At 42.5% G+C, this 11,604-nt stretch overlaps 1 long non-coding RNA gene across 1 annotated transcript; it reads right to left on the bottom strand.

Annotated features, from left to right (window-relative positions):
- Positions 1-7,235: 7,235 nt before the first annotated feature.
- LOC118581683 lies at positions 7,236-9,777 on the bottom strand. The gene is made up of 3 exons (XR_004944721.1): positions 9,723-9,777; positions 9,180-9,279; positions 7,236-7,381 (listed from the first exon to the last, which is right to left on the bottom strand). It is a non-coding gene; the product is annotated as an uncharacterized LOC118581683 (long non-coding RNA).
- Positions 9,778-11,604: the final 1,827 nt, after the last annotated feature.

Below are 11,604 nucleotides of genomic sequence, written 5' to 3'. Positions count from 1 at the left end.
TGTTCCCAACATTCAATTGGGCTCACCATGAGTATTGTGACTGTCATCTAAATGGTCATCTTGCTTAAGAGTTTCTTCTATTGTGGGATCTGTTTTCCAGATGTTTCATGGCTTAAAACTACCATGTGGTATCTTGTACAACTGGCAAAAATACAGCTGAAGGCAATCTTGAGCACATCTGGCACCCATATGTCTAACCTTGGACTTGATAGCCAGCTAGATATCCATGATTCTGCTGTAGGCAAGCAGGCCACATGGGAAGTCCTAAGCACTAGAAATGGGTAGTGAGGACAAGTGGCTTTGGCATGGTGTATGGCCATTTTCTGAAGTGATCTAGATGTCTATATTATGGTCATCAGACAGGGTAGGGCTTCAAGTCCAGGGCATGTCAGTTTTCCCAGACACAAGCTCACATTTACACAGCCAGCAGGATTCTAGGTGCCTGCTTTCCTCAACCACTGAATCTGTGGAACTGGGAGATTCTCCAGGTGAAAGGTGCTGGATCTATGTCAGGTGTGTTCAGAATGTTGGGTGGATCTGACCTTTCTCTGAGCCTGGATTCTCTGTAAAATAAGGATGGTTTCAACTGAAAAATAGAATCTTCTAGCTTTATGTGATGTTCCTGATCTTTCTAAGTCACATGAGCCTACTTTCCATATTTTCTTTATCTGCTCTTCTATTGACAGACATGTAAGCTGGTTCTAGAACTTCGCTATTGTGTGCAATGTTGTATTAAACATGGGTGTACAGGTATCCCTGTGACATAATGGCTTTGATCCCTGTGGAGATATTTTGTTTGTTCTCTAACAAATAAAGCTTGTCTGGAGATCAGAGTGCACAGCTAGCCACCAGTTAACCATAGAGGCCAGACAATGGTGACACACACATTTAATCCCAGCACTTGGAAGGAGGAAGCAGGAAGACCAGGAATTTAAGGTCACCCTGGGTTACAGGAGATTGATCCAGTTTAAAAGAGAAACAGAGCCAGGCAATGGAGGCTCTTGCCTTTAATCCCAGCACTAGGGAGGTGGAGACAGTAATATTAGGTGGGAGGAAAGAGGAGCTCAGCCCCTTCCAGTCTGAGAATTCCTAGAGGTAAAAGTCTCTCTAGTGGCTGACTCCTTTACTTCTCTGATCTTTTAGCATTTACCCCTATATCTGACTCAGGTTTTTATTATTAAGACCAATTAGAATTCACACTACAGATCCCCCCAGCTATACACTCAGGATTGGTACAGCTGGATCATAAGATGGATCCAGTTTAGTTTTCTGAGGAAGCCCACACTGATTTTCACAAGGTCACACTAATTTACACCCACTACTGGCAGTGTTGGGGTTTCCTCCCCACACCTTGATGACATCTGTTGTTAATTTGCTTAGTGTCTTAGTTAGAGTTTCTGTTGCTGTGATAAAACACCATGACCAAAGCAATTTGAGGAGGAAAGGATTTATTCTGCTCACAATTCCATATAACAGTCCATCACCAAAAGCACTGAGGGCAAGAACTCAAGTAGGACAGGAACTTGGAGGCAGGAACTGATGCAGAGGCCATGGAGGGGTGTTGCTTACTGGCTTGCTCCCCATGGCTTTTTGCTCAGCCTGCTTTGTTGTAGAACCCAGAACCACCAATTCAGGGAAGGCACCTCCCACAATGGGCTGGGCTCTCTCCCATAAATCACTAATTAAAAAAAAAATGTCCTACACACTTGCCTACAGCCTTATCTAATGGAGGAGTTTTCTCAATCGAGGCTCTCTCCTTTCTGATGACTCTAGCTTGTGTCCAGTTGACATAGAATCAGCCAGCACACTTAGTGTGCTTTCTCAGTGTGGTTTCAGATACATTTCCAGATGGCTAAGGATAGTAAGCATTTTGCCATACAAATTATTGGCTATATTTAGTTTGTTTTATAATTCTCTGCCATTTATTGGTGGGACTATTTTGGTGTTTAACTATTTTCATGTTCCTCATATATTCTACATATAATCCCCCTCTCAGACAGTTGTACATCTGACAAAGATTTTTTTCTATTCTGTAGCAAATGTAGGAATTTTTAGAACAGAATGGCACAACTATTCCTGTTACTCTGGAGAGCTGTGACACACTATATGTCAGTGGGGGTCATTTTCTCTCACTGTTCCTGGCTAACTGGCCTGTCCCTCAACTACCAGCTTCTAATCATGTATGTCAGGGATTTTGAAATCAGTCTCCACCCAGAACCTGTCAGATTACACTTAGCTCTTGAACCCTGTATCCTGATGTCAGCCTTAAGGGGCTACAGTATACCATATAAAGACTATGCTGTCACCTTCACCAGTGCTGTGCACATCCATGCAGTTTGGCTCTAATATTCATTTGTTTGTATGTATGTATATTTGTGTATGAGTATATACACATGCATGAGGATGCATATAGAGGCAAGGAGAAGTTGCCATCCTCTGGAGCTGGAAGCACAGGTAGTTGTAAGGTATCTGACCTAGATGCTAAGAACTGAACTCTGGTTCTCTGGAAGTATAAGCACTCTTAGCCCTCCCCACCCCACCCCCAGACATCTCTCCAGCTCTGGCTCTTACCTCTTTTTGCAGGGATGGTGAGATGCTGCTGCCTCATAGATTTTGCATTTTTAAAGACAATTGACAAAGTCTTTAGGGTGTTCCAGTAATCCTTAGAAAACTCAGCAGGGTCACCCCACAGTGGAGGCAAGGGCAAATTTATTTTCAAGAGAGAAATAAATCAGGCGGCATTGGTTCAAGGAAAATCTATATGCCTAGCATCTGTTTTTTGTCCTCCCCCCCCCCAAAAGTGTGCATAGATGCAGGCACCTCCTTCCTCACTGTCTTCTCTTTTGTCAAGATCCTTGCTTCAGAGGATGCTAAGCAAAGTGGGTCTACTGAAGGCATCTGGTTCCCTTCCTTTAGCAGCAGCAGCAGCAGCAGCAGCAGAGGGCATCTAAATTGGCGCAGTATACAAGATTTCAGAACTGGTATGTCTGCATGAGTACCACTAATAGGGGTCAGAAACTACTTTGCTCCTCTGAATGTGAAAGATGTCAAGAGAGAAATCTGGATTTGGTTTCAAACCTTTGAGCTTTGATGGAATTTGTGGAAAGTATCTTTAGTGAGCTTCTTTGAGTAGTAGCCATAAGAAGAGGCGTAGACATTTATTTATTCCACAGAAGGTCAGGACTCTCTATGAGCATCTTTCACACAGAAATGACTTGATGACTCTGTCATTGAGGAGGCTTTGAATACAGAGGGAAGCTAAATATGGATGATGTAAATGTAGGAGATTTATTGGGAGGCTAAGAAGAGCTTGAAGAATCAATGACCAGCATGGCAGAATAACCTTAAGGCTGTAATAATGGCACACATACCTTGGCACACAACAACTCTCTAATTAGACTTAAGATATGATCAGCAAGAGGGAAGCCATGCAGGGTACTGGAAACATAGCCAACTTCCCAGAGGTATTGAAGGCATAGATCTTGGAAGAGCACCTCAACTGCCACTTTCCTAAACTAGAATAAACCCTAACACACTCCAAATATTTACCCTTGTACACATGGGTAAGTGTAGTCCCCTACCATTGTCAAAAAACTTACCTTCACAACATTCAGAGACCAACACAGATAACCACAACTAATCAAAATACAAAGCTGTGAAGCCCCAACCCAGTCGATATATCTACAATATAACTCATGCACCAAAGACTCAGAGGTCATTGTGAAAGAAAGGATGGAAAGATTGAAGAGCCACAGGAACAGGGAGTTTGCTGTGACGTTGTTTCTATTAGAAATGTCAGAAGCTACACTCATGAAGTATCATCAATGTGGCTGCCTAAACAAGACTTTAACAAGGATGATATCAATAGACTGCTAACATGGTAGGGGGTAAAGCTCAGGGGGCATCAATACAACACCAAGAACTACAGGCAACTAAGGAATTCTGAGAATGGGATAGGCTTCCCCACAGAAGAGTACACCAATTAGTTATCCAAAAGCAAATGGTCAACCCTGAAAATATATACATGTAAGTGACATAGGTTGTATTTTTATACTTATATATTGGCAATACACACACACACACACACACACACACACACACACACACACACACCACTACCACCATCAACACCACTAATAATACTAATTATAGAAAAAAAAGGCCTTGAATTAGAGAAAGCAAAACAGAGTGCATGGAGGGGGGTTGGGGGAAGAAAGAGCAGGGGAGAAATGATACAATTATTTTATAATCTTAAATTAAAAATACTCATTAAGAAACTATCTATTGGTCAAGAAACAGGCTCAGAAATGGTCTAGAACCAAAACTCAGTTAGAAAGTGTAGAGCTATTTCCATGGAAGGGACACTTGGGTGGGGGCCATCAAAGATTAATGATATTGATCAAGTCATTCATTTTTGTAATATTATTTCAGAAATCAGACTCCCCACAGATACTGTCAATGGACCACATTGAGCCACATGTCTGCCATAGTCATGGCAGAGCATCTCTCAGGGAAAGCAGACAGCTAGAGGGAGAGTGCACAGGGCACCTTGGCTGCTGTGCAAGATATAAAGCCTCCAAAGAAAGATGCCCTCAGGGCACACACCAGGAGTACCAGAGAACAGGCAACTCTGAGTGTATGTATATGTTCTGGGGAAACCAAGGTAGGCTTGACTACTATGAGCAGCAGTGCATGGAGGAAGCCCCGCAGAGACCAGGCAGCATCCCAAAGGGTGGAACCATGGCAGAGGTGGTGTGGGACTCAAGAGTGAAGAGAAGCTGCTGGCTGATGGGACACCTGGGGTAGAATGAACCCTGGCATGGAGAGAGCAGTGGGGATTTTGAAATCCTCCCTGCAATTAGAAGAGCAGGATCTAAGTCCCTAGCAGCAGCTGCAATGGCAACATGACAAATGCTGAGGTGAGGCAGAGTCCTGCTCTAGGCTGAGTGGCACTGGAACCTAGGCCAGTCTGAGCTCCCAGCAATAGAAGGAGGCAGAGCCAGGTATTCAGCTGTGACAAGCAGGGCAGTGCATGGAAGAAAGACCACCAGCAAAGCAGGTAATGGAGCTGGGGGTGCACCATTTACAACTGGCTGCAGCTGGGTTTCCTCTTGGACCTGGAAGGGCTGCTTGAAAGCTGTAGCTCATAGCAGCAGTGTGGCATTCAGCCATGCAACTCAAGGCATGAGAGAGCCCTCAGGGTCTCAGGACACAGGGGGCATGGGCAGATGTGCCAGTTATAGAAGGCACAGACAGGCTGGGACTGTGAGTGCTAGGAGCCAAAAGCTGTTCAGTTTCTGTTTGCTGGCTGCTCAGAGTTTTCCAAAAGGAGCTCTATAGCAGCTCAGTTACCTTGACAACTGCCTTCATCCTAAGGCAAGGTTCCTAGGGGAAGACTGCCATGAAATGCTGCTGTAACTGAGAATGAAAGTTTCAGAGACGCTTGTTTGAACTGAATTGCTGCATTCAAAGGAGCTGTGACAAAAGTTTTGGTAATGGGACTCCTCATCTTTGGAGCAGTTTGCTTCAGAATCATTATATAAAGACTTCAGGGTGGCTGATGAGCCAGGCCCTGGTCTTGGGCTGTCAGTAGAACTTTAAGACTGGTACCCAAACTGTCTTTTTGAACTTTGAAGATTTAAGATGTGGGATGGATAAGAGTGACTCAATTGCAATGGGACAATCTTGATTATACCCATACACATTATTAACTGTGATGATTTATGAACTGTTTTAGTGAACTGTTTTGTATATGCATATCTGCTTTATTAGCTGTGGTGACTCATGAACTATTTGTGTTGACATGAAGAAGTTTGGTTTTTTTTCTGACCAGGCACAAAATGCTGCTTAAAAAATTATAAAGAAAAGGGGGAGTTAATATTCCTCAGTATATTTAATTTTTTTAAAAAATATTTTCTTGTCCCTTGAGTGTACTGATGTTAACTTGTGTTAATGTACCCTGTGTTTTGTATAGTTCTGTTAAGAAATTACTTTTGAATGTTTGTTAAAGTTTGTAAAGTGTAAATAGTCCTATTGAGAGTTTGCTTTTAGATGTAAGTTTGTAAGAATTGTAAATATGTATAGTAATATTCATGCTAGAATTATGTTAACCTGTTAATATTAATGAACCATGATTTGGTGAAGCTGAGAGAGTCTTTAGGTTTGATGCGGTTGCATCAGGAGTTTAGTGATTCATTTGATGTGGTTGTATCAAGAGTTTATTAATTTAAAAAAGGGCTCAGTGCAGCTAAGGCTGCTAAAGACATTTTAGACACATTTAAAAAGGAAATTCCATCTTGACCATCCTCTACTCCTTTACTAGGAGGTATGGCAGCCACAGGGAACTGGTATATTGCTGTGGTAATTCCAGCTACTTGTAAGCTCTTAGTGGAAAAGCTGACTCAGAGCTGCATGGAGTTAAGCTCTGTACCCTCATTTGAGATTCATATATTAAGAAGGAGGAATTTGTGGAGGCCCAAATTACTCAGAGTCAGAGAATCTGAGCTTGCTTTACCCAGCAGGGCTGCATAAGGGAATGATTTGATCACAGGTATAGTTACCAGGTATTTGGAAGAATCTACACTTGGCTATGTGATGTGCTTTGTTCTAGCAAGGGGGAAGTCTTTTGACCTGCCCCTTGGCATTGTTATAAAAAGCCCTTTTGAAGAGGCAGAAAGGTCTGTTGGGTTTTGATTCATGTCCTTCTGAAGCTATCCTGTGTTTCTGTCTTTCTCCTCTTCACTATATTTCTATCTAAAAGTTTCTTACCCCTCTCTCTTCCTCATAGGAATTCTTTTAAAAGGTGGGAGCTGGCCTCTCACAGGAGACTTTTTTAACCTTCTATAAAAGTTACTTTACTATCACTGACAAACAACACGACCAAAGCAACTTAGAGAAGAAAGTTTATTTGGCTTAAAGTTACAGAGGGATGAGAGTTCATCATGGCAGGGAGGCATGGCAGCAAATGACAGACGTGGTAGCAGGAACTGGAAGCTGAAAGAGATCATATATTCAGCCACAACCCTAAAACAGAGAGAGCAAACTGGAAGAGGGGCCAGGCTATGAACTCTCAAAGCATGCCCCTAGTGACCTATTTCCTACATCATGGCCACACCATCCTAAAACAGCACTACCAACTGGGGACCAAGTGTTCAAACAGGGGACATTTTCATCCAAACCACCATAATTTGATGAAGAGAAGTCATCAGCATTTACCTTCTGAAAACTGAAAACTTTCCATGGTCGACTTGATTAGACTGAGAAATGCCTAGGGCACTGAGGCATTCCTTTGGATTTGTCCATGAGGATATTTCTAGAGAGAGTTAATTGAAGGGATATGTCATCTTAAATGTGGGCAGCATCATCCAATGGGCTGTGGCTCCTGACAGAATGAAAAGGGAAAAAAGGAAAAGCTGGTTGAGTGCATCATTCCTCTCTTTGCTTCCTTACACACAATGATGTGAGCAAGCAGCCTCTTGTTCATACTGCCATGCCCCCTTCCATGATAAACTATATACCCTAGAACTATGAGAACACAAAGATCCTTCCTCCCTTGAGTTATTTTTTGTCTTTATTCGAGCCTAGCAACAAGAAAAATGTTCTGTGCACAAGGAAAGTGTGGTTTCTAATGACAACAAATTGAGCTTCCAATGAACTGTAGAATCAAAGAGTGTAATCCTCTTTACCACCCCAAATCTTCTACTTACATTCTCACACTTTAGAATAATGCATGCATACAAAGAGGAGAGTTAGAAGCCCAGTTATTCAACAGACATTTTCTGAATACCTACTCTATGCCAGGAATTTTGTGTTGATTGGGGTTATCATGGAGAAAAGACTGAAGCAGGAGATGGAAGTATCATGACATGTACAGTACAATAGAGTAATAAACATGCATGATTCAGTTCTGTGGAAACACAGATCACAGATCTATCTTTCCTGATACATTCCAAAGAGACTCTTCAGAGGAACTGACACAGTTCAGATATTTAAACTCTAACACCATGGAAATAGGAAATGGATGATTTGTGATACTGTGTACATACATATCACTCTCTTCATTTATAATGCCATTCAAGAAATACTCATTAGGCACATAGAATGTGTGAGAGTTTGAGGTTTGCTAGGTTGGAAGAAAAACAACTTTGATTATATATGAATCTTATTAGTCAACATTAGATTCTACTCCTACCTAGTCCTTGTTACCTACACAGGAGAAACGAAGCAGCCTGGAAACCCCTTTGCTTCCTGCTCCTACCTAGACTTGAAAGTATCTTGTCCTTCCTGCAAAACTCTTCTCTCCTTTGATCAATCTCTGTGATACAGCCTGTTGGAGTCCTGTGAGGAGGAGGAAAAGGACCTGAAACACCCACCCCCCATATCTCCTAGCCTCAGCATAAATTCATATTCTCAAGCTCAATCCTAGCCAGATGGATTCAGAAGTTTATAACTGTCTTTATTGGTGGTTTTTTACTCCTTTATTCTTTGGAGGCCTGCCTTCCAGCTCCCAAATAAATCACACATGGAGTCTTATTATTACTTATAAATGCCCGGCCTTAGCATGCATCTACCTTTTGCCTCTAAGTTTTTATCTTTCTCTATTTCTGTATATCTTACTTTCACTCTTACTGTGTGGCTGGTTGTGTGGTTGAGCAGCTGGCTCCAGGCATCCTCCTCTCCTTGTTCTTGCTCCTTTTCCTTTTCATTTCAGAATTTTCCTTCTATTTATTCTCTCTGCCTACCAGCTCTGCCTATCCACCTAATCTTTCTCCTGCCTCACTATCTTTATTAGACTATCAGGTGTTTTAGACAGACAAAGTAACACCGCTTCACAGAGTTAAACAAATGCAATATAAAGGAATACAACACATCTTTGCATCATTAAACAAATATTCCACAGCATAAACAAATGTAACACATCTTAAAAATAATATTCTACAGTGACTGTTAATTAAGCTTGGGGCATGACCATAACATGGGGCTGTTTGTCCCTTTCTGACTCTTTTTCCTCTCTGAGATCAGACCATTGCTATGCATCTTGCCCTCCCTGAGAGACTTTGGCCTTCTCTCCTCTCCTTCTTCATGATGTCTGGCCTATTTTTCTCTCATATACTCCTGCCTTATCCGTCTCCTTCTGGACTCCATCTATGTCTCCAGAAATCATAAATTTCACTGCTTACCCTCATAAGCAGCCTCCACTGTCTCCTGTGAGTTCTGAGCTTCCTTCCTGGGTAATAGTGTGAGTAGAAGCAAGGTCTTTCATCTTTCATCCAGCCTCACCTAACAAAAATATGTAAATATGTCTTTCTGTGGGCAATGAACCCTTTAGAAAATATATACAAAGATAGCTTCATGGACAGGTGATAAGCATGATGCAGAAGGCTTGTAGAGATCAAGCCTGATTTTCTGCTTCCTGTCCCCTTGGGGACCTCAAACAGCATTCTACCCTGCTTGAGGATTTTGAAAGAGCCTAGTGAGGCCCCACCTTGGCAGAAAGCCCCCCCCCAGCCCTTCTCTCTTCCTGTGTTGTGACAGGTGCTACTCCTATACCCTTGGTACCCAGCTCTCAAAGAAGAAAACAGATCACCCATCACTGGATAATTATAGAGCAACTGAAAGGCCATTTAGCTACTGTGTGATAAGCAATAGACTATTTTAATAATAACCAATTACCATACATTACAGTGTATCATTTGGCATTTGATGATCTACTGGGGTCTCACCTGCTCCTTTCCATATGAAGCATTTCACGGCTGTTCACACCTTCACCAACAGAAGTTGTGTCACTTTCTAATCGAAGCACTATTTTTAGGAAAGAGTTAGGGAAAGTTTGCAGAGGTGGTGCAAATTATATCATGCCAAACCAAAGCTTGCATTCTGCCAAGCATCTCTCCTGACAGCTCTGCCACTCCGAAGTACTCAGCAGGATGGAGAGTGAGGTTTTTTTCATGATCAGTGTTAGCCTTTTAGCACCAGTGAAGGGACAAACATGAAGGCCAACTGCCCTGACCTGACAGGCATGCTGTTTTCCCTAACAGAAGCCATGTTCCCTCTGTGCCTGCCCATTCTCTCTGCTTCTGGGATGCATTCTTCTTGCCTACTGAGCTTGAAACCATGGGCTGAGCATCTTGATATAAATTCTGCCCTAGATACAAGAGCAGACTTTGCCCAGTCCACGATGGGTCTTCAACAGGTCAGGGAAGATGCCCCATCAGCCTGTGAGATCTGCTCAGCCCATTCTCCTGGCATAAGTTCCCTTCTTTTTCTCTTTCTTCACTTTGTGTGTGTTTGAGGTCTCAAAAGGCTTTGAGTCTCTGCTTCCTGTCTGTGGGTCAAAATCTGAACTGTTGTTCTAACTCCATGCCTGCCAGTCTGCTGTCATGCTCCCTGCCATGATAATTAATGATGGGCTCTTATCCTTCTGGAAATATAAACCCCGAAATAAAGTCTTCCTTATATATGTTGCTTGCTTATAGTGTTTTTTCACAGCTATAGAGCAGTTAATACAATATGCATGCATATTTGTGTGCGTGCAAGTGCATATTTGCAGATGCATGTATCCGTGCATGTGTTTGCACATGGAGGCCAGAGGTTGACATCAGGTGTCCTCTTCAATCTCTTTCCACCTTTTTTCTTTAGATATGGTCTCTTACAGAACCCAAAGCTCTCTGATTCAGCTATACTGGCTAGCCAGTGAACCACAAGAATCTTCCTTTCTCCACCTTCATGGCACTGGACTTAAGGTGTGCATGCTGTACCTGTCTTTGATTTGGGTACTAGGAATGCAACAGTTGTGGAGCAAGCACATTACAAAATAAGCCATCTCTCAAGCTTATTCCTTGAACAGAGCCATGTCAGTCGTGGGTATAGTAACCAGCCCCATAATTATATCTATTTGTTCTTGTTGTTGTTGTTGAGCTTTTATTTATATTTATTTTTAATTTTATGGATGTTTTGCCTGTGTGTATGTCTGTGCATCACACATGTTCCTGGTGCCTATGTAGATCAGAACAGGGCATTTGATCCTCTGGAACTGGAGTTCAGACAGTTGTGAACCACCATATGGTGCTGGGAATCAAGCCCGCATCCTTTAGAAGTGCTCTCAACTGCTGAGCCATCTCTCCAGATCTGCCTCGGTGTTCTTTATGTGATTAATTCCATGAGGAAGATTAACCATTGACCCTTTCTTCCAGAAAGGACTTCTAGGGTCCTCATGAAAATTTTTCAATCTTTCTCTGTTATATGCTCGCTCTCTCTCTCTCTCTCTCTCTCTCTCTCTCTCTCTCTCTCTCTCACACACACACACACACACACACACACACACACACACACACACACACACAATTATGGTCAACTTCTAACCAATTCTACTTTTGGGAGTTTCAAAAGCTACAAATGTCTGGTACTGTCTATTTGGGACAGGGCTCAAGGGTATGAGAGCTCACTCTTTGCCTTCATAGTAGCTGTAGTCCAGTCTGTTTGTCATTACTGTCCCTGTCTCACCCAGTTGCTTATATACTGATCCAATCACTCAGTTTTCCACATGCTGTTCCTGAGTTACTATAATGGCTTCCCCGCTGGTTTCCTGGCTCTTACCCTTTTCCT

This window comes from Onychomys torridus, chromosome 1 (assembly GCF_903995425.1).
Source record: "Onychomys torridus chromosome 1, mOncTor1.1, whole genome shotgun sequence".
NCBI classification, from domain to species: Eukaryota; Metazoa; Chordata; class Mammalia; order Rodentia; family Cricetidae; genus Onychomys; species Onychomys torridus.
This window is presented reverse-complemented; position numbering and strand designations above follow the sequence as displayed.